Raw genomic sequence first — 22,062 nt, forward strand, 5'->3', positions numbered from 1 at the left:
TATGTTTGGTATATCATATTATTCAAATTCTCCACAGTCGTTCATATGTTGGAAGTAGGTATGAATCAAGACTATCATGTGATGGTTGCAGTGGTCTAAGTTGTTGGACATGGCTACAACACTCATGAGTGCTCATAAGTTCTGAGTACTGAATTCAACCCACGCTCACTGGTATCACTTCATGGAATTTATCTCGAGTGATCGTGAGATGGTAATATCATATAAGTCTTCAAACCTAGAGATATGACTTGTTGCCTATGAGTTGGTTATGCATTGATCGTACAAAAATGCATTGGTAACTCGATGTTATAAAACGTGCTTTTGTGTGTGATTCAACAAGCAGTAGAACAAGCATATGAGTCGAATTTTAATTAAGTGATCAAAAGAAGACTAATTAAATATATGGGTTGATTGTGTAAATCTGTCGCACCTCCAAACCAAACCGGCGGAAACATTCGGGGGCGGAGGACGTCATGTACAGTATCATAACAAATGAATAGTAAAGAAAGTACACACAACCATCATATACATAATTGAAAAGTTTACATGAATGTAGTATTACATGTTTGCAAAAGTCAATTACAATATGATGTCCAAAAGATTAAACTAACGCATGGGCGTAAGTCTTTAAAAGTTGTTGCTAACCTGGTTTAGCGATTTCTTAAGAATACAAGTTATTTCAAAGAAAAAGTTTCAACATTTAAGTTGGTGAGTTCATAAGTAGTGTTTTGAGAAAATGTATGTCATTCGAAAGTTCATGTTCGTTTTCCAGAAAATCCGATATTTTCTTATGAGTGTATGAAATGAGTATAAATGATTGTTGTATAAATTGTATGTATTTGAACCAGGAAAATCCTGTATTTTCCTAAAAGTGAAAAGCAGTCTCAAATGACCAAGACCGTAACCTGTAAGAAAGTATGACATGCTCAAAAGAAGGATGTTGTAAATCGTTATTGTACAAAATGAATGTATTTGAACCAGGAAAATCCTATATTTTCCTAAAAGTGAGGTGTAGTCTTATATGAACCAAGACCATGAATGTAAGTAAATATGTCATACTTAAACTGGGAATGTATAGTTTTATAATTAAAATAAAACTAGTTTTTGAAGTGTTTATCCTGAATTCAGAACATGCTGATAATACCCTATAATATAGTTATTTCTCCCGAACATGATAAATTTATGTATTACAACATGCATGAGACATTGTTTCTGCGTGTTGTGAGTTCCTCATAACCATACTAAATGCAGTACCTAATGTTGACATTTGTCACCCCAGGGACTGTAGCTCACAGTCAGGGTGCGGAGTCGTCAGCCCCATATAGATCTATACACACTTGTCACGCTCTCCCTCCAAGAGACTCTGGTTATAAGTGGGGACTTTTGTTTGGTACAAACAAAGCCATATGACATCACATGATTTCTAACAACGATGTTCACGAGTAATATGATGAAAAATATTTTGACAATTCTAGATAACAATTAAGTCACATGTGCAAAAGTGTGTATGTTTATGTCCAAAATGATTACCCTTTCTATAGTGTTAACAAAGGCATAATAACAAATTGTGATTTGTCGAATACACGAATGTTATAGTTGAAAATGGTTACCCTTGATATGATGTAGTATGAAAACGTATAAATAAAGTGTATTCCATTTATAAAACATATTGTATCCCCGGAGGGTAAGTTGTGTTGTGAGGTGTTTTGCATGATAATAAATTCATAAGATAGTTAAAACAACAGTATGAAAAGTATAGCAAAAGATCGATGTTTCACACGATTTTAGTTGTGTGTTTACTTGTATTCCCCTCTTAAAAGTGTTTAAAAGAAGTTAAAAACGTATTTAAAGTGTTTTTGTAGGGGTATGAACTCACTTGGTAGTATTGAAGATTCGGTGAAAACGATGTTTTGTTCGTGCAACACTTTGACCGAAAAGAGTCGATTTCTTGGAAATCTTGGGAGATTCGGGACTTCTCGACTTGCTTCGGGTCTTTTTTGGGATCTGGACACGTAACTGGGGTGTTGGGGTAGTCTCGGGATGCTAAACGCAGAGTAAAAGTGGCCAAAAGAAGAGAAATGTGCAGCCTAAACCCGAGACCTTCGGTTTCTATTTATAGGGTCATTTTTGGGGTCCCACGTCATGAACCAAGCTTATTCACGTCGTGGGCTTGATCGTAACTACATGAATCATCGCCAGTTGGGTCTGACAGACTCCAGGAGGCGTCAGAAGACATTTCGCGTCGTGGTCTCTAACAATTTTGGGGTTTCGCGCCCCGAACTTCAGAACTTCGTAACTTTCGCATACGAACTCCGTTTTCAACGTTCTTTATATCAACGCGAAGGTGAGATCATGCTCTACAGCTCTCGTTTAGACTTCGTCGGATAATTTTGAATTTAAATTTTATTATATTTATTTTTAGTAGATCGGGCCAGGAAAAGTCCGTTAAAAATCCATAACTTCTTCATCAGACACCCGTTTTCGTCAGACATTTTTCCATTATATCACTATTGTCGAGATCTTCGATTCTCATTTAGGTCGTGTTGGGTAAAAGTCGCTCGATCTCTATTTCGAGTTTTTAGCTATCTACCGCTATGTCCGAAACTTCGAAAAATCATAACTTCCTCATATGAAGTCAGTTTTGGGCATTCTTTTTATGTATGTTTACGGTTTTGGGATATCTACGACTTTTATTTAGATACCTAAGGTTAAAAAGTATTTTATTGAAATTTCGTATTTTACCCTTAACAATATTTTACCGGTTTTGTTGCAGATCTTCGATTGGTCATAATTTCTTCGTTATAACTCAGATTTCAGTGTTCTTTATATTTCTGGTAACCTAGTTACGATCTCTACCAATTTATTTATCCTAATTAATATTATTGAACAATTTATTTTTGACCTAAATTTGACTGGTGTTACAAAATCAGTCATACTTGTATAGTGGGCTAAAGCTCCATGGATTATCATGTTGGGCTAAAACCCATAGGATGCTCCATGGTGGTTATATAACCCATGGGTCATGGAAATGAAAGGTCATGACAATTAGGGTTTACATGGTGTAACCCTAATTATAACACACTATATAAGCTTCATGTTACACACCAAAATCGGCACCTAAGAGAAAAAGGAAGGCAAGTCAATTTCGAAGTGTTCTACATATCTCTCAAGTTTATTCCAAGTGCATTTGGTGTTGTGTGAGACATTTGAGGCATCACACTTGGGTTGCTAGGCTCACAAGGTTTCAAGGAATCCAAATCACCACAAGGTATGTATTTCTAGCAAACTTTTATGATTAAAGTTCCCCATGTATGCTAGATAGGATTAAAAACCTTGGAAATCAAATTTTGCATGTATTTTAGACAAACATAAATCCAAGGTTTCTAGGGTTGCATGTACACCTTAAGAGTGTTAGAATGCTCAAAATCCTATAAAAGGTTCATATTCATTAGATATGGAAACTTGAATTGCAAAAGCATAATAATCTTTTTATCAATTATTTGTATGCCCTTGCATGTGACTTTACTTATTATAGAAGGCCCACGATCGGTCGAGTATAGAACCACCCCTTGCATATAACTCTTACTCTCAAATTGACACTTTGTTGCCATGAGTATGTCATTCCTACTGTGGATTGAATGAAGCTTTATATGTCCACGAACACCTTTCTTTATTTTTGGAATCATTGTAGAAAGCCTTGGGAACACACCTAGACATGAGCACAACTTATCATCCACAAATAGAAGGTCAAAGCTAGAGAACCATCTAGACACTAGAAAAACATGATCCGTGCTTATGTGATTGACTTTGGAAACACATGGGATACTCATCTACATTTGGTTTAGTTTTCCTACAATAATAGTTTTCACACTAGCATTAAATCTGCGTCATTTGAGGCTCTTTATGATGAAGATTAGTGCCCATAGTCATAACAAGCTAAGTAATATTACTATAAATAACAGTGTCCTTTTCGGTTACATGAAAAAACAAAATAAAGCATATCTGAAAATATATTAATTTGAGGGACTTGTTTTGTTAATTAAATAACATTTTAATAAATTAAAAATAAATAAGGGAATATGGAATATTCCAGATTTGAATTCCATAGATAATTACAATTAACTTTGGTAATTATCTATAAGGTTTCAAATCACCTCCCTATAAATAGAGGGCTCCAAATCCGGATTTAATACATGTGAAATATACCTTTCAGCCATAACATCTTGGAACCCTAAAATACCTTGAATCATAGGAAACCCAGTTCCCGCGATGTGGACATTGAATTGCCACGACGTGGCGAGACACATATTTGAGTTTCTTGAATTTGTTCGTGGTTGAAGTTCGAAGGTGGTTTAGATTTGCTAGTTTTGCTTCTTGGGTGCGGTTAAAGAAAAAGGAACTCTATGTTGGGTTATCTAGTCCTTTCAACTAGCTCATCGAAAGAAGAAGCCTACAAATAAATCAAAGGTATGTTTTTATACTTTGTGTTTCCTATCAAACTGCATAGATTATTTGAGTCAGATCTTGTGTTTTTAGTCTTATATCATAATTGTTTGTTGTTTCTGCTGCCCAATTGTTGATCTTTGAGAGGCTCAAAACCCATCACTTTATGGGTGCAACTGTTGATCATCGATATGCTGGCAGGAAGTAGGAGATACCTAGTTAGCTAAGAAGCTTGCAAAGGATACCCTGCTTACTAGACCTTAGATCATACATGAGACAACCGAAAAGATCGTCTAGATCAAAGAATGATTAAGCCTCTCCTTGGAAGGGGAGAGTTCCAAGTATGAGACTAAGTTATGTTGAAAGTCTCTCCTTGGAAGGGGATGATACGATTCGGAAAGCAAGGAAAACTTAATCCATGATATATAGGACCTTCGAAATTCTTGCGAGAATTAGCCATGTAGCCTACAAAATCAAGTTGCTAAAAGAGCTCAACAATGTACACGATATTTTTCCATGTATCCAACCTCCAGTTGTGTTTGTCTGACAACACTCTTTCCATATCGCTCAATGAAATTCAAATCAAATCTAAGCTCTAATTCATTGAGGAACCAATGGAAATCATGGATCGAGAGATGAAAAAAGTTAAAACAAAGCCACATCCTGATAGTGAAGGTCTGATGGAACTCTAAACGAGGACCAAAGTTTTCGTGGGAACACGAAGATCTTATGAGAAGCAAATAACCCCCAACTATTCAATGATATCTAATCTATGAGCAGTATGAACTATGGGTGAGCATGGTGCGGTTTTTGGCCAAAACCGAACCGAAAACCGCAAGTTTGGTTTTTTAAAGTTTAGAAACCACGACGTTCACTTTTTTGCGGTTTTTTGTGATTCGTTTTTTTTTTGTTTTTAGTTTTTGTTTTTCCTTTTTACTAAAACTTAGGTAACTCAGTGAGTTACTTTGACTCAGGTGAGGAGTGCAAATCATTTATTGAGAGATTGAAGACTTAAACGAAACATGTTTATGTCATACGATTTAATGAAAGCAAGTAAGAACACGCATATCTAAATTAGATATGTTTTTAGCTCAATATATGTCCAGACGGTACAAAGAGAATGAGAGTAGAAAGTGTTATGTGTAAGTTCTTACTATACGCTCTAAGTGCTCACCCTATTTATAGGGTACTCACGGACCAAAAAAATACAAGGAGTAATCATGACATTACAAAAATCTCTTGTGCCTTGTAAATACATTTACATAACGAAAGTCCTTAAAATTTCACTATTTGTAGACCCAATGACAAAGACACTACAATTCAACTCTCACACAAACTTTTGACCTAACATTCTCCCCCTTTGTGAGAATAGTTGAATTCTTCAAGGAAGGGTCTTCATAGTCTGTAACAAAACCTTTCTAAAAACCTTTCTAATCTCCATATAGCAAAGTAGGATTTTTCGAATCTCTGCCTTGTCTTCATTATCATTCTTTTGGAAATTTGTTGATACAAAGCAAGATGCTCGAATATAAGAGTTGGTGTATCTCTCCAAATCATCAGCATGAAACAAGAATTTTTTCTTTTCTCCTTTGTTATTTTCCCTAGAGAGATAACACCAAAAGGTTAATGAATTATTTATCCATCTTGAAATTCATCAATGTTGAACTTTCCCCTTAGTAAGAATTTTGGAAACCTTCAATTACTTTTTGATTGCCATGGCAAGATCAACATATGTTACAACCCTGTAATCATAGTAACAATCTATAAAGGCCTTGATATGAGCATATTCAAGAAAAAATGTTTCTTGATATTCTCCAGAAATTTGTGATTTATCCACCTGACTCAAAATATTCATCGTTGTGATGAGATCGCTGAGATTCATCCATGGAAAATCTGGCGTTGTAAACTTGAATGCTACATTGTTAGCTTGAATAACAGAATATTGAAAATTCTACATCAACCCCTCGAAGAGAACATCAGGGACTATTGATAGAACTTTCACAATATTAACAAGCAACCATACTTCCTCTTCACTTTTACCAAGTACCACATGAAAACGAATCTTCAACATCTTTTATTCATCTTGGTCTTTAAAGTTTTTAGCTATCTTGAACTACTAAAAGTGAACACCAGGTGATTCATAGGAAAATCAAGCTGACTGAAGTTCGTGTTTTTGATGTCATACCTTTTCTTTGGTTTCTTTATAAATTCATCAACTTGATCAAGCACAGCTATTACAGTGGTTTCATAATACCAAGCCTTGTTTGGATTACTCTTGTTCAAACCTAGAGGATCATTGACTCTTTGATTCATAATGTTGTTCACTTGTCTTTTCCTTTGTTTTTCAATCTCCTACAATATTTTCTTTTCTTCGAAAGATGGTTCAACATTAATACTTTTCCCTTTATCTTTGGGATAACATGTTTTCTTGATTATTTTAGAACTTGAACCTCCTTCACCTATATATATTCCTTTCTTTTGTAATTTTTCCAAATCAACATTGACTTGAGGAACATTCATTGTTGTTGTTGTAGACGTTGTCACCACTGGATTCATTAGAATCATTGTAGGAATTTTAGTCGACATAACTCTTCCCACAACTACACATTTATCTTCGCTAGTCCCTTTGGACGAACCAACCCCCTTTCTCCCCCTTGTGAAACGTGAACCTAACGTTGAGCATTTGTTGGGAGTCGAAGGACTAGATCCAAATCTGGTGCTTGTTCAGCTTTAAAATATTTTTCTATAGAGCAGACCATAGAAGTTATTTGATCTTGAGATATTGAATTTGATAATGACACATCAAACTTCAACAATCTCTCATGAAAGCCAGTAAGCCAATTCTCAATCTTCACAAACACTTACAAATATTCTGACTTCTTCTTTGTTAAACCCTTGTCATATTCCTTATTAAAAGCTTGGACATCTTCTATCATCGTACGAATACCCACAACCAAAGTATCAACACTTCCGTTTATTTTCCCACAATACTTATCCAATTTAGCAACTTCTTGATCAAACATAGTTTGCAGCTCATTAAGCTTGAACTCGATGGATTGCTTTGAAGAATTCACAAGCTTTTCAAACATTTCATGTCTTTATTTTACTGTTTCTTGCAACTTCTCAATTTCATAAGTGAAATTTCAAGAATGCGAGGACAATTTCTCATCAAGCTTCTTCTCCATACTTTCAATCGAAGTCTTGCCAGCACTATCATCGAGAAAGTGAAGAATATAATTCCTTTTCGAATTTAGAATCATAAATTTTTTACCAGACATTATATCTTCATTTTAAACTTTATTTTCTATTGGATTAAATTCCAAGTTAGCAAAGCCAACCAGAATATCATCATTTTCTTCTTCTGCTTCAGTCACAGTCTTCTTAGCCTCAGTAAATTGTGAAGAAATTTGACAGAGGTATCCTTCCTGGGTGAAATTTGAAATGAACCATCCATTTCATTGTTTGTTTCTTTACTATCAACATATGTTTCAACTGTAACTTTTTCCATCTGAGTTTCATCATCAGAAGGCTTAACCTTCTTCAACTTTTGAACAACTTCTAATGCCTTCCGCTTTTTGGAAGCTAGATAAGCAGGAGTCAAAATTTCTCTAAACATAAGTCCTTGTTTCATTACCTTCAACTATTATTTCTTAGACTTCTTTGAGACAATCTTTTTATTTGTAGATTCACCTCCTTGAGTAGGATTTTCATTAACATGAGTACGATCATCCTCAATAACTTTCTCAGCTTGTTTCGTTGGTTGTTTCTCAAATTACTTCATAGGTTGTGGCTTTGATTGTTTCTCATATTATTTATCAAAAACCTTTTTCTTTGTCTTTTTAAGTACCACCTTTCCTGATTTTGTGAGCACAATTTGCTTAATCACTTCCTCCATGCCTGCTTTAGGTTTTGCAACTTGCTTCTTCTTCTGCGTACCTTTAGGTGCTTTAGAAGATCCCTCTGCACCTTCAAAAGTAACTGTCTCGGGAAGAATACCAGTTGGAGTTGGATCCATATAGGTTTTATATTCAATCAACGACTCATTGGCAGGAGATACCAAATTAAGCATCGAATCAGAAATTCGACCAACCATAGGATAATCAACAACAGATTTGGGAATAGTAGGCCCAAAGGGAATGGTCCAACTTATGTTGTAGGGTCAAGGGCGGCCATCTTTGTGTTGTAGGCTCAGGATAGTATGGTTGGGTTGAGGCAGTATTGCTTTTCGCCATGGGTCAACATACCCGAGAGTGGTCCAACTTTGCAATGTAAGCTCGGGAGGCGGTCCAGTTCTGTGTTGGAGGCCTGTTGTGCATGCATTGTTATGTATTGTTGAGTCGGGTATTTTGGGGGAAACTCACTAAGCTTCGTGCTTACCCAATTTGTAATTGTTTTTCAGGTACCGGTACCATTGATCATTGTTGGAGGGCGAATGCGTAATCGTACATATTCTCCTGTTGATTTATAATTGAGAGATTATTTGATACTCTGACTCTACGGATTTGATTTATCTTATGGTTTATGAAAATGTTTTTAATAAAAATGAAATTTTTTGTTATGTTTTTTGGGATGTTACATTTCGTGTGCATCGATTTGGTGTAAATCTCGACTTCTAAAAGAATGGTGTCATTATGATGCTTTTATGGTTGACTTAGAGGTATCGTAATAATACTAAGTTTGGGTCTATTGGAAAGGACTCTTTATGTGATTTGATTTATCATTTCAGTGGTTTGTGTCTTAGAACCATAAGCTTAATATCAATTGGGTTGCTTTGTTAAAAAATCTATACTTGGCTATTCCTTTTTAGCTTTTTGCTTGTTCTCTAGCTTAATACATAAAGTTGTTAAAAAAACATAGTTTGTTGGTCATTTAGCCTAATAAACATAGTTTGTTGGTCATTTAGCCTAATGGACAAAATTGTTTCATATTGTCCAATATTCCATTTCACTAATTAAATTAAGATTTAATGTTACATTTTCTACCATATAATGATCATGTTACTAATTTTGTAATTAAATTATTTGACAACACTGATCCAATCAATGCCTCTATTTACAACAATTAACTATCACTAGGAACTCACAGGATTTATGTGTCCAAAAATGTTGGTTGTAGTACAGATTTTAAACGACATAAGTAGGTGGAGAGGAATGAGTGTTTATTCCTTTTGGGTGATAAAATAAGCAAAAAATGCACCTAAGACTTGTATGGTTTAAGTATTCTCATGATGAAGTTTTCTTAGAATGTACATTTACATAATATGGTGATGGTGGTGGTATTATTGCCATCAATACCTCATGAAATTTGGGTAGTAACCTACTACAATACTTTACTAAAGCCCCACCATTGCATTGAGTACTCTCGTATTCATGATTTAATATATATATATATATATATATATATATATATATATATATCATTTCATCGTGACATTAAATTGGTAAGTAACCCTTGAATAAACATATTATATATATATATATATATATATATATATATATATATATATATATATATATATATATATTACAAAAAACAAATATACGGACTCACATGCGTTTTATTTTATTTTCTCATGATAAGAAAGTTTATTCCTTTTTATATAAATTGGTGATATAATGGTAAATATTAGAGTAAACCACATAAATGATTTGTGGGATATATTGAAATGGGAAAATGATTTCTGAGGTAATTATTTTTTCATTTTGTTTAGGTTTAGGCTATTTTTTAACACACTTAACAATTTAACTTGTTAAATACGTTCACATATTACCATTGCTACTTACTATTTTAGATGATAATGGTAATATGTGAACATATTTAACAAGTTAAATGGTTAAATATATATAAAAAATGTTTAAATATGAACAAATTTTTTATTGCAAATTTCTGAAGATTTTTTATAATTTTTTTCAATATTTTTATAATATTTTTTTCTATAGCATTTTTAATATAATGTTTTAAACTTTTTTTTTTATATTTTCATATAATTTTCATACAAATACTTTTAAATGAAATATTTTCCAAAGGTTTTAAATTTTCTTACATGTTTTTTTTTAATATTTTCATACAATTTTTTATAACTTGCTGAGAGAAAAACTTGAGAAACACACTTGAACAAACGTTAGAACAAGTTTATATTGTGGAAATTAAAGTTAATCTCAAAGAATCATAAAGCTCAACAATAATATAAGTTAGAGTTAGATAGTTAGATGATTAGTTGCGGAAAGATAAGGAAATATAAAAGACAACAAGTATTATATCAAGTATACACTTAAGTTGATTCATAACAATGAATGCAATCAGACCAAGTTAGTGAGTGAGATCAAACTTAGTGATTAAGTCTAGAAAAGACTTGCTCTTGAAGAGAGATTACAAGGAGTTACGATTATATTTAAATGATAAGACAGTAGAGAGAAAGAAGAGTGATAAGATTCAAGATGCGTAAGAGAGGTGTATTCATTGAAAAATGGAGAACTCAATTTATAGAGTCATGAAGATTACATACAGTCTAATATGTTAAGAGTTGTCACGCAGGGCACTATGTATAAAAGATAGTACTTATACAAAGAACATATAAAAGACTGAATCTAAGAACTGATAACAATGACTGCGGTTGCTGATCTGAACTGCGGTTACTGATCTTAACTACGGGGAGAGATTGACTGCGGTTCCTGAAGTAACTTCGGATTTCGTTTAAGTTTAAGAGGGTCACTTTAATGTTTTAACATAACTTTCATATAAATATTTATAAACTTTGTTTTACAACATTTTTAAAACGTCTCATAGATTTTATATGACAATTTATTATTTTTTTATAACATTTTAAAATACTTTCATCGAATACTAGTTTAGAATGTTGCATTAAAAAAAATTTATAAACTTCTAATTAAAAAGTATAAAAATTTGTAATAATTTGAAAACATTTATTATATATATATATATATATATATATATATATATATATATATATATATATATATATATATATATATATATATATATATATATATATTGTTTTTATTTGCTACCTAATATTTTTTTTAAAAGACCATTCATACTTATTGTTACATATTTAATTCATTTAATTATATTGTTAGATACTACTTACTTTAAATATATTGCATTTGCTTCAAACAATAAGAAAAAATGTAAGAGGCTATATAAAATATTTCAAAAAATACATATTTATTAATTAAAAAGTATAATTTAAAATTGATCAATATTTAATTAATATTTACGATAGTAAGTTTTTGTTAAAAATAAATTAGTATAAAATTGATTTTTCGAAATCAAAAGACTATAAATGGGATAAATAATCAATCGTTATGGATAAATAATACAAACAAATATGAAAAATAAAATCGCTATTAAAAGTGGGGAAAGTGACTTATCTGAGTAATTAACTTTTTGTTTTGTTCATATTTAGACCATTGTGTCTTTTGTACACATTTAACCATTTAACTTGTTAAATGTGTTCAAAGGCTACCATTGTTACCTAAGACAGAGATAGTTGGTGACAATAATAATATGAAAACAAGTTTAACAAGTTAAACGATCAAATGTGTACAAAAAAAATGCATAAATGTGAACAAAATGTAAAAGATGGTCACTTGTGGTTTTATTTATTGCATCGTAATTCATTTGTTACTATTATTAATAACCATCCATTGAGTGTTTTTTTGTTGGAAGGATATCAATGTATTAAAGAGCTACCTAGATAGAGATTAACAACCAGAAAACAACTAGTTCAGTATCAAGTTACGTATCCACTCTATAAATTCTTTTGTTAGACTTAAAATTTCTATTAAAAAAACCAATTAAAAGAAAACGAGATCATTGAATAAAAAAATTGTAACACCCAAAAAATCATAACCAAAAATTTCATTTTTAATCATTAGATAAAACCATGGTTATCAAATCTTTTTCATCAAATACAATCAATATCTCAAAACATCATAACCAGAGTATCAAAATATCAGAGTAAAACATCTTAGGCTAAAACATTATGGTGTGTGTCATGCAGTCATCCCGAGCTCCTCCCTCCGCTACTGGAAGTACCTGAAACCAAAACTGAAAACCGTAAGCACGAAGCTTGGTGAGTTCCCCATACTACCACATACCATACACATAACCACATATTGGGCCCCCGTCCACTGCATCGGGACTAGTCCTGATATCGGACTCGCTCTGGCATCGGGCCCCGCCCAAAACAGGCCCCGCCTGGCATTAAGCCCCGCTCGGTATACATATATGTCTCTCTTAGGCCCCGCCTGTCACTAAGCATCGCCCGTCAAACACATACAATCATATAACAAAACACATAACATATAAGCTAAACATGCCCTACTATACTCCTGATCTAAGGCCTCGCCTATCTTGGGCCTCGCCCCTGTCCTACTATTGATGAGTCATGGAACCCCATCTACACTCCTGCTGATAGTGAGACCCCGCCCACACTCACTTCCCTCCTATCTCGGGCCTCGCCCCTGTTCTGCTAATGATGAGATACGAAACCCTGTCCATACTTGGCTAGTGCTGAGATACGGGACCTCGCCAATACTCACCTCCCCACCACGCACATACAAGTATCAAAAAGACAACAAGTATAAACTACATACAAACATTCCTCGGGCTTGCCCCGGCATTAGACCTTGGTCTGAAATAACATACATATAAAATCTCCTCGGTCCTCGCCCAGTATCGGACCTTGGTCCAGAAACATACTATCATACAATGCCTAGGGCTAACCCCCAGGTCTTCCTATCATACATAAACTAAATGGGTCGTCATTATGGCCGTAGACCCATACTCACAGTGAGGAGACTCGGCTTGCACTGCTGAAGACCTGCTACTACTCCTATGTTTGCTAACTTGCAATTCTCCGAACTGCTGCTTTCTCAGCTCCCCGAGCTACCATAACATAATAACACTTAGACCAAAATACTCTCCAAAAGTAAAACTAAGTCAATGGTCAATGGTCAAAGTCAACGCTCCGAGTGGAACCCAACTCGCCGAGTTGGTCCATCAACCCATCGAGTCCTGAAACTCATAATCCTGAATTCGCGATTCGACTCGTCTAGTCAACCCCTGACTCGTCGAGTTCTTTGGCTACTCATGGTTGCGATTAATTGAATCTACTCATCGAGTCAGTTATCAGACTCGCTGAGTTCTCGCATGAACAGAAACGGGACAACTCACTGTGACTCGTCGAGTCCCTCCCTAGACTCGCCGAGTCCCCAGTCCGTTTGGGATATCTTAACGGATTAAGCCACTATTCTACAGATCCAAGCTCCAAACTTTGAAGATACATTGGAAATGTCCTTGGAAGGGTAAAGTTTCCAACTTTACCCATTAATACCCTCACTCAATGTGTTTTCATGCAAACCCTAACTCTTAAGAACTTGGATCTTGGTCCACAAGCCACCCAACACCAACCCAATGCATCCAAGCACAGATCTGGACCCAATTACTTCATAACCATGCAAAGCTCCTGCCTTTTTCCTTCATTTATGGCCCTTTGAGCTAAAAAGGCCAAAAGAACACTTCTTATGCTTGCATGGGGGCTACTATGGCATAAATTTTGCATCTTTATGCCATAACAACACTTAATGGTTCTAAATCTAAGACCAAAACCTCTAGGACATCCTTTCATCACAAACTAGTAGACTTTAATCAAAAACCCTCATAAAGTGATCAAGAAGAGATATATCAATCTAAATGTCAAGATGAGAACTTGATTACCAGAAAATGATGAGGATGGGGTGAGATTCCTAGATCTACAACTCCCCCTTGAATCTTCCAACTCCTTCTTCTTCTTCTAGGCTTCAAGAACACTCAAGATCTTTCAAAAATGGTTCACACGCATTAGGGTTTCGAGGTTTATGCTCTCGGTAATGAAGGCTAATAATGAAGCTGGTTGAAAGAGAATGAGATGCTTAAATAGGGCACCAAGTCCCAAATTTAGGGTTTCCCAAAACCATACCAACTCGCCGAGTCGGTTGCCCGACTCGTCGAGTAGGTCACTTAACCCGCGACCCAAGTCACGCTTTTACTCGTCGAGTCATCCCACCTAATTGATGAGTCGCCTTCTGATTTTGAGGTTTTTTCCTTTCCGTTATAGGTCTTTAGAATTTGGAGTGTTACAAATCTCCCCCACTTAAACTAGACTTCGTCCTCGAAGTCTTCTTCGGCTAACAACCTCACAATCTCTCACGACATTTCTAAACGTCGCATACGTTGCATGTTCGGTCTAATCCTCGAAAATATCCTCTTGAGAACAAACCAATCACTACTACCCTCGAGTACAACATACTTACTCAACCGGTAATCCCACCGGTACTTCCCGAGCACTTACACCTGACTTCAAAGGGACTCACCCCTTTACCCTACGCGGTCCACGGCCTTCCCAAGGCAATTGCACCAAAGTAACAACCCTTTTCTATCTCTGCAAAGAATAAATCTTTTGCCATAACTGCAATCCCGGACACTCCCCGTTCCGGTCATCCCGTCGTCACCCACTACATGATTCTACTTACTATGTCCCGGTGTTGAACACCCAACCCAGCGAATGGACCAGATAATCCTTCGAGTTAAAGACTCAAACCTGCAACGGTTAGACTCAAAAGAGAGTTGCGCAACAGAGTCAAACCACATACTCTGAGATTATCTAATCATGTTGTGGGTGACTTAGCACCTCTCGGTCAACGAACTACTCCGTTTATGAAATTTCTTATCCCAGACCCTACCTGAAGATTCGGCTGTCTCTCATCCGATTTCTGGATGAACTGGGACCGCCCTGGTCCCGACTAATCTGCCTTCATCGGGAATACCGGACTCCCACCGGTTACTAAACCCAAGCTCAAACTCTCAGTTGCTCTTAGCGACTTCCGAATAAACTTCGGCTATTTCAAACTGCTCTATCTACCTTGCTACTCTGGCTCCCTAAGTTCTGGGATCCTCAATCTCCCTAACTTGACTCTAAAGTCTCTACCAGGTCCCACTTATGCTGCTATAATCACACGGGCCTTGCCCACGGGTCTCACCCAACTATATCTCAGAGTGGCCTCTCCCACAGGTCTCACCTATCTAGGGCTATGCAGGACTGACTCCATTCTGAAACTCAACGAACTATCCTTTCCTAATATCCATCTTGCTAACTAAGAGGTACGAGCCTTGCCCACCCTCTACTGACTAGGAGATACGTGCCTCCGCCCACACTCCTCTAACTGGGCTGCTAATGAGTGTTACGGCTTACCCGTAGTTTTACAGCACTTCATGTTCCGACTCTCTACTAGTGAATGCTACGGCTATCCCGTAGTCTTACATCCTGGTTAGGCTAATGTACTGTCTGCCAAATCTCCTACCTAGTTTTCCAAACCAATCATCAACTAATCGTGAATACACGAACTCGACATCGGGAAGTTTCCCAAACTTCCAACTCACTCGTTTCTACATCCGATCAGCCACTAGTGCTACTTTTCTTCTCAACAACGTTGCGAACTTCTCCCAGATTCGCACTTACTTCTGCTCCTGACTATATGAGGGTTTCTCCTCCACTTCGATTGGACTAGCTCTTTACAGCTCATAACTTGGAAAGGGTTCTCAATCCTTCTTACCATCCCATGGTCGATCTTGCTAAAAATCAATGCTTACACTGATAATGCTCCAAAACTAATCAATACCAAGACTCTACCGCCCTTGAAAAACTAGTGAAATACTTCCCAAATTCCAATTCACGCTTGCTACAGTGACTGCATCTTGAGAACCTGCTCGGAAGGGAACGTCTTCGAACTACTACTCTAATATCCATGGTATGCAGATGGCATATATCTCAATCATAAGTAGGAACATAATTCTAAAATATACTCACTAACATCGATGCAGTACCATAACAATAAAATCATAAATAAAAGCTGACAGAAAAGTAAAAGATATGTACCTGCAATATCGGGAATTGCATGCGCCTCTTCTGCGACCAACTAGAAAGCCCTAATCCCTACCGTAGGCGTCTCTGCCCGCCCCTGACAGCCATCAGTAATCCTCAACGTCGTAGGGGCAGGTGCTATCACATGTCCTGCAGTAGCCAAACTCGGACATTGGGCCTTCTTATGGTCGCGCTGACTACAATGGAAACAGATCAAGTCCGATCTCTGAGTGGTGGTAGCTGCTAAAACGACCAGTCTGGCTGCACTTGAAGCAGCCTAAATCACCACCACTACCACTCCTACATGCACCCTCGTGCGTCCTGCCACACTTGCCACAGTGGTTGCGGCCCTGATAATCTCTCGATCTCGAATCTGACCTCTTGGGCCTCTTGCCCAAACCCTCTAACACCTGTCCCTCATCAGGCTTCCTCTTCTTGTTTGCCTCTAGGTCAATCTTCCTCTCACTGGCTCGAGCAATCATATCCTCCAGCATCTTGCAGCTGGACCGACTCACAAACTGCATGATGTCGCTCCTCAGCATCTCGTTGTACCGAGCCTTCTTCATCTCCTCATCCGCCACATACTGCGGAACCAGGAGGGCTCTCTCTCTAAACTTGGCGGTGATCTTTGCCACTGTCTCAGTAGTGTGCTGGAGGTCCTAGAACTCCCATGCTAACTGTTGCACCTCAATAACTAGTGCAAACTCGACTCTGAACCTAGCCGAGAAATCGGTCCATGTCATCGCGTCCAACGCGGCATCATCTCCAATAGCATGTCCAACCTCCTCCTACCAATCCCGCGCTCTTTCCTTCAGGAGATAGGAGAAGAGTCGGACCTTGTCCCCCTCTGGACTCCGGCAAGTGCAAAAAGCGTTGGCGACATCTACCAACCATCTGCTGCTAGCGATGGGGTCCCTAGCCCCATGGTAATCCGGAGCTCCACAAGCTCTGAACTCTCGGAATGTTAGTGTATGTGCCCCTATCATGGCCAACATCTCAGCGCGGAAGGATCCCATCCTCTCATTCAAAATCTCCAATATACCCTCCTTGACCGTACCAAAGATCACAGGAGTCTGGTCTAGAATAATGCGTGTAATCTCTGATGATACAAACTCTATCATCTACTCCTCGAGCTGACTGGCTCCTGAACCCGAGCCTGATCCCTTGCCTACACCAGTACTGTCTACTGGTCTCTCACGCAACGTCACCATTCTGCAACATAACATAACTATCATTAGAATACTCATCACTACTGAGGGATCACACACTCACTACAAGTTCCCTGGTTTAATCTTAACCCTTCTTGAATTGAGTACGGATCCTCAGCTTTCAGTAGTACGGGCCCATACTACCTTCCACATTTATCCATACTTTCCTCAAGAAATGCCTCGACTCCACTAAGTCCCTTTTACTAACACTGCTCCCAGCACTAATCTCATCCTAGGATTGCTCTAGGGTATCCTCCAACTCACTATTTGCCATCAGTTGCATAAGAAGTCCATGTTATGTCCCCCTAACTAGCTCATGAATACCATTACATATCACTCAGACTAGATAATTCTTCGAATGAAGGGTCCTACCCTACAACGGTTAGACTCAGACAAGAGCTGCGAAATAGGGATAGACCTAACCTTCTGAAATTATTTAGTCATTGTAATATGTAACTTAACATATTCGTTTACTAGTTAGTAAAAGATAGCTAGAACTCCTAAAAGCACAAAGCAAGCCGCATTCGGGCATTGGGAAAACTAATCACATAATCCAATCAAATTGTTCTATCCTCTAAATAGGAATATGTACTAGCATGCAACTCATAAAGCTCATACACATATAACAGACACATAAGGCATCCTCCTAGATCCTTAGTCCTAGACTAGCATGCAGTTCTAATACACATATCATAATATAAACCTGTATGGGTAATTTGGGAGAACATACTTGAGCTCGGCTGATTGCATGCACCACACCCTTTTCTCTTTCAAAATTCTTTTCTCTTTTTAATTTCTTTTCTATAAAATGATTTTCTTTACAAAAACTTTTCATACCAATTCCCTTAGTTTGAGTTCAGACACACCTGAGAGTGTGTCTGAATCCCTCAAACCAAGGTTCTGATCAGTGGCGGACCTTAGTGGTGCCCGGGGTGTCCCGAGCCACTGCTTTGATTCCGGTATGTAGTGTAAAAAAAATTATACGTTTTTTTATGTTTTTTCTATTAGGTGCACCAGCTTAAAATATGAGTGCCACTACTAATTTAGATTTTTTCAGAAAAAAAAAATTAGTGTCACCCCTACTAAAATATTCTGCGTCCGCCACTGGCTATGATACCAACTTGTAAGATCCCAAAAATCATGACCAAAAATTTCATTTTTAATCATTAGATAAAACCATGGTTATCAAATCTTTTTCATCAAACACAATCAATATCTCAAAACATCATAATTAGAGTAACAAAATATCAGAGTAAAACATCCCAGGCTAAAACATTATGATGTGTGTCATGCAGTCATCCCGAGCTCCTGCCTCTGCTACCGGAAGTGCCTGAAAGCAAAACTGAAAACCGTTAGCACGAAGCTTAGTGATTTCCATATACTACCACATACCATACACATAACCATATACTGGGCCCCCGCCCACTGCATCGGGACTAGTCCTGATATTGGACTCGCTCTGGCATCGGGCTCCGCCCGAAACAGGCCCTGCCTGGCATCAAGCCCCACTCGGTATACATATATGTCTCTCTTAGGCCCCGCCTGTCACTAAGCATCGCCCGTCAAACACATACAATCAGATAACAAAACACATAACATATAAGCTAAACATACCCTACTATACTCCTGATCTAAGGCCTCGCCTATCTTGGGCCTCGCCCCTGTCCTACTACTAATGAGTCATGGAACCCCATCTACACTCCTGCTGATAGTGAGACCCCGCCCACACTCACTTCTCTCCTATCTCGAGCCTCACCCTTGCTCTGCTAATGATGAGATACGAAACCCTGTCCATACTTGGCTAGTGCTGAGATACGGGACCTCGCCAATACTCACTTCCCCACCAGGCACATACAAGTATCAGAAAGACAACAAGTATAAACTACATACAAACATTCCTCGGGCTTTCCACGGCATCGGACCTTGGTCCGGAATAACATACATATAAACTCTCCTCGGGCCTCGCCCAGTATCAGACCTTGGTCCGGAAACATACTATCATACAATGCCTAGGGCTAACCCCAGGGTCTTCCTATCATACATAAACTAAATGGGTCGGAATTATGGCCGTAGACCCATACACACAGTGAGGCGACTCACCTTGCACTATTGAAGATCTGTTGATACTCCTCTGTCTGCTAACTGACAATTCCCCAAACTGCTACTCCCTCGACTCCCCAAGCTACCATACCATAATAACACTTGGACCACAATACTCTCCAAAAGTCAAACTACGTCAACCTTGATCAAAGTCAATGGTCAATGGTCAAAGTCAACGTTCCGAGTTGAACCCAACTCACCGAGTTGGTCCATCAACTCGTCGAGTCCTGAAACTCAGAATCCTTAATTCGCGATCCGACTCGTCGAGTCAACCCCTGACTCACCGAGTTCTTTGGCTACTCATGGTCATGATTCATCGAATCTACTCGTCGATTCAGTCCTCAGACTTGCCGAGCTCTCGCATGAATAGAAATGGGACAACTCATCGTGACTCGTTGAGTCCCTCCCTAGACTCGCCGAGTCCCCAGTCTGTTTGGGCTATCTTAATGGATTAAGCCACTATTCTACAAATCCATGCTCCAAACTTCGAAGATGCATTGGAAATGTCCTTGGAAGGGTAAAGTTTCCAACTTTACCCGTTAATACCCTCAATCAATGGGTTTTCATGTAAACCCTAACTATTAAGGACTTGGATCTTGGTCCACAAGCCACCCAACACCAACCCAATGCATCCAAGCACAGATCTGGACGCAATTACTTCATAACCATGCAAAGCTCCGACCTTTTTCCTCCATTTATGGCCCTTTGAGCTAAAAAGGCCAAAAGAACACTTCTTATGATTGCATGGGGGCTCCTATGGCATGAAGTTTGCATCTTTATGCCATAACAGCCCTTACTGGTTCTAAAATCTGAGACCAAAAACCTTTGGGACATCCTTTCATCACAAACTAGCATACTCGAATCAAAAACTCTCATAAAGTGACCAAGAAGAGATCTATCAATCTAAAGGTCAAGATGAGAACTTGATTACCAAAAAGTGGCGAGGATGGGGTGAGATTCCTAGATCTATAACTCCCCCTTGAATCTTCCAACTCCTTCTTCTTCTTCTTCTTCTTCTTCTTCTTCTTCTTCTAGGCTTAAAGAACACTCAATATCTCTCAAAAATGGCTCACAAGCATTAAGGTTTCGAGGTTTATGCTCTGGGTAATGGAGGCTAATAACGAGGTTGGTTGAAAGAGAATGAGATGCTTAAATAGGGCACCAAGTCTTGGATTTAGGGTTTCCCAAACCCAGAATAACTCGTCGAGTCGGTCCCTTGACTCGTTGAGTATGTCACTTAACTCGTGACCCAAGTCACGCTTCTACTCGTCGAGTCATCCCACCTACTCAACGAGTCGCCTTCTGATTTTGAGGTTTTTCCTTTCTTTTTTAGGTCTTTTGAATTCGGGGTGTTACAAAATGTAACGACCCAATTTTTCAAGGAAATTTTTCATTTTTAATTAACCAAACACATTTCCATATATCAAGAAATTCCAAAGCAACTGTTTCAAATCCATATTCATTACAACTTTATTTTCAAATATCAGAATGTCCCATAAAATCGCCTGAGAGAGAGTGCACGTCGTGCCATCAAGCTTTTCCCTTGCCCTTGGACTCAGATGAACCAGAAACAAATCCACAAACTGTATGCGAATGCTTAGTGAGTCCCCCAGAGCATATCCCACACACAAACTATATAACACATATTAAATTAACCATAAGCTACATATATCACATAATTCATGCATTCAACAAGTAAGGAAGCCCTGGAAACCGTCCCCAGTCTTATACCAAATGCCATGGGCACCCCCATGTGGTCTTTACCTGCCGCGGGAAACCCTTCACGGTTTTCCTTCCTTGGGAACCCCCACAAGGTCTTCTTACCAAACAAAACATAATGCAAACTGTACAAGCAAATATTCTAGGATGCCATGGAACCCTCCAAGGTCCTATACTAAATGCCACATGAACCCCCACGTGGTCTTCCATGCAAATGACATGCTATCAAATCGTATATTCAATCAATAATCCGTATCTCATAAAATGGGCCGACTTTGGTGCCTTAGACCCATCGATATGGTGAGAAGACTCGCCTCTCAGAGGCTGAACTGGCAAAATGAAATCAGATATATCCCACACTGATCCTCCCAAATTGCCTATAATCAATGAGTAAATAACTCAGCATAATCTCATAAATACCCCCAGGGTCAACCCTGGTCAAAGTCAAGGTCTATAGTCAAGGTCAATAGTCCATATTGACCTTGACTCGTCGAGTACAATCAGTCACTCGTCGGGTTCCCTGCTTAACTCATCGACTCGTCGAGTCACCCGAGCGACTCGCCGAGTTCCTTGATGTTCACGGCTATAAACGACCAACCGAACACCCTTGACCATGAACCCTTGTCCGTAAATAAGAAAACCCTCTCAACTCGCCGATTCACCAGAGCG

The sequence above is a fragment of the Lactuca sativa genome, chromosome 4, assembly GCF_002870075.4.
Source record: "Lactuca sativa cultivar Salinas chromosome 4, Lsat_Salinas_v11, whole genome shotgun sequence".
NCBI classification, from domain to species: domain Eukaryota; kingdom Viridiplantae; phylum Streptophyta; class Magnoliopsida; order Asterales; family Asteraceae; genus Lactuca; species Lactuca sativa.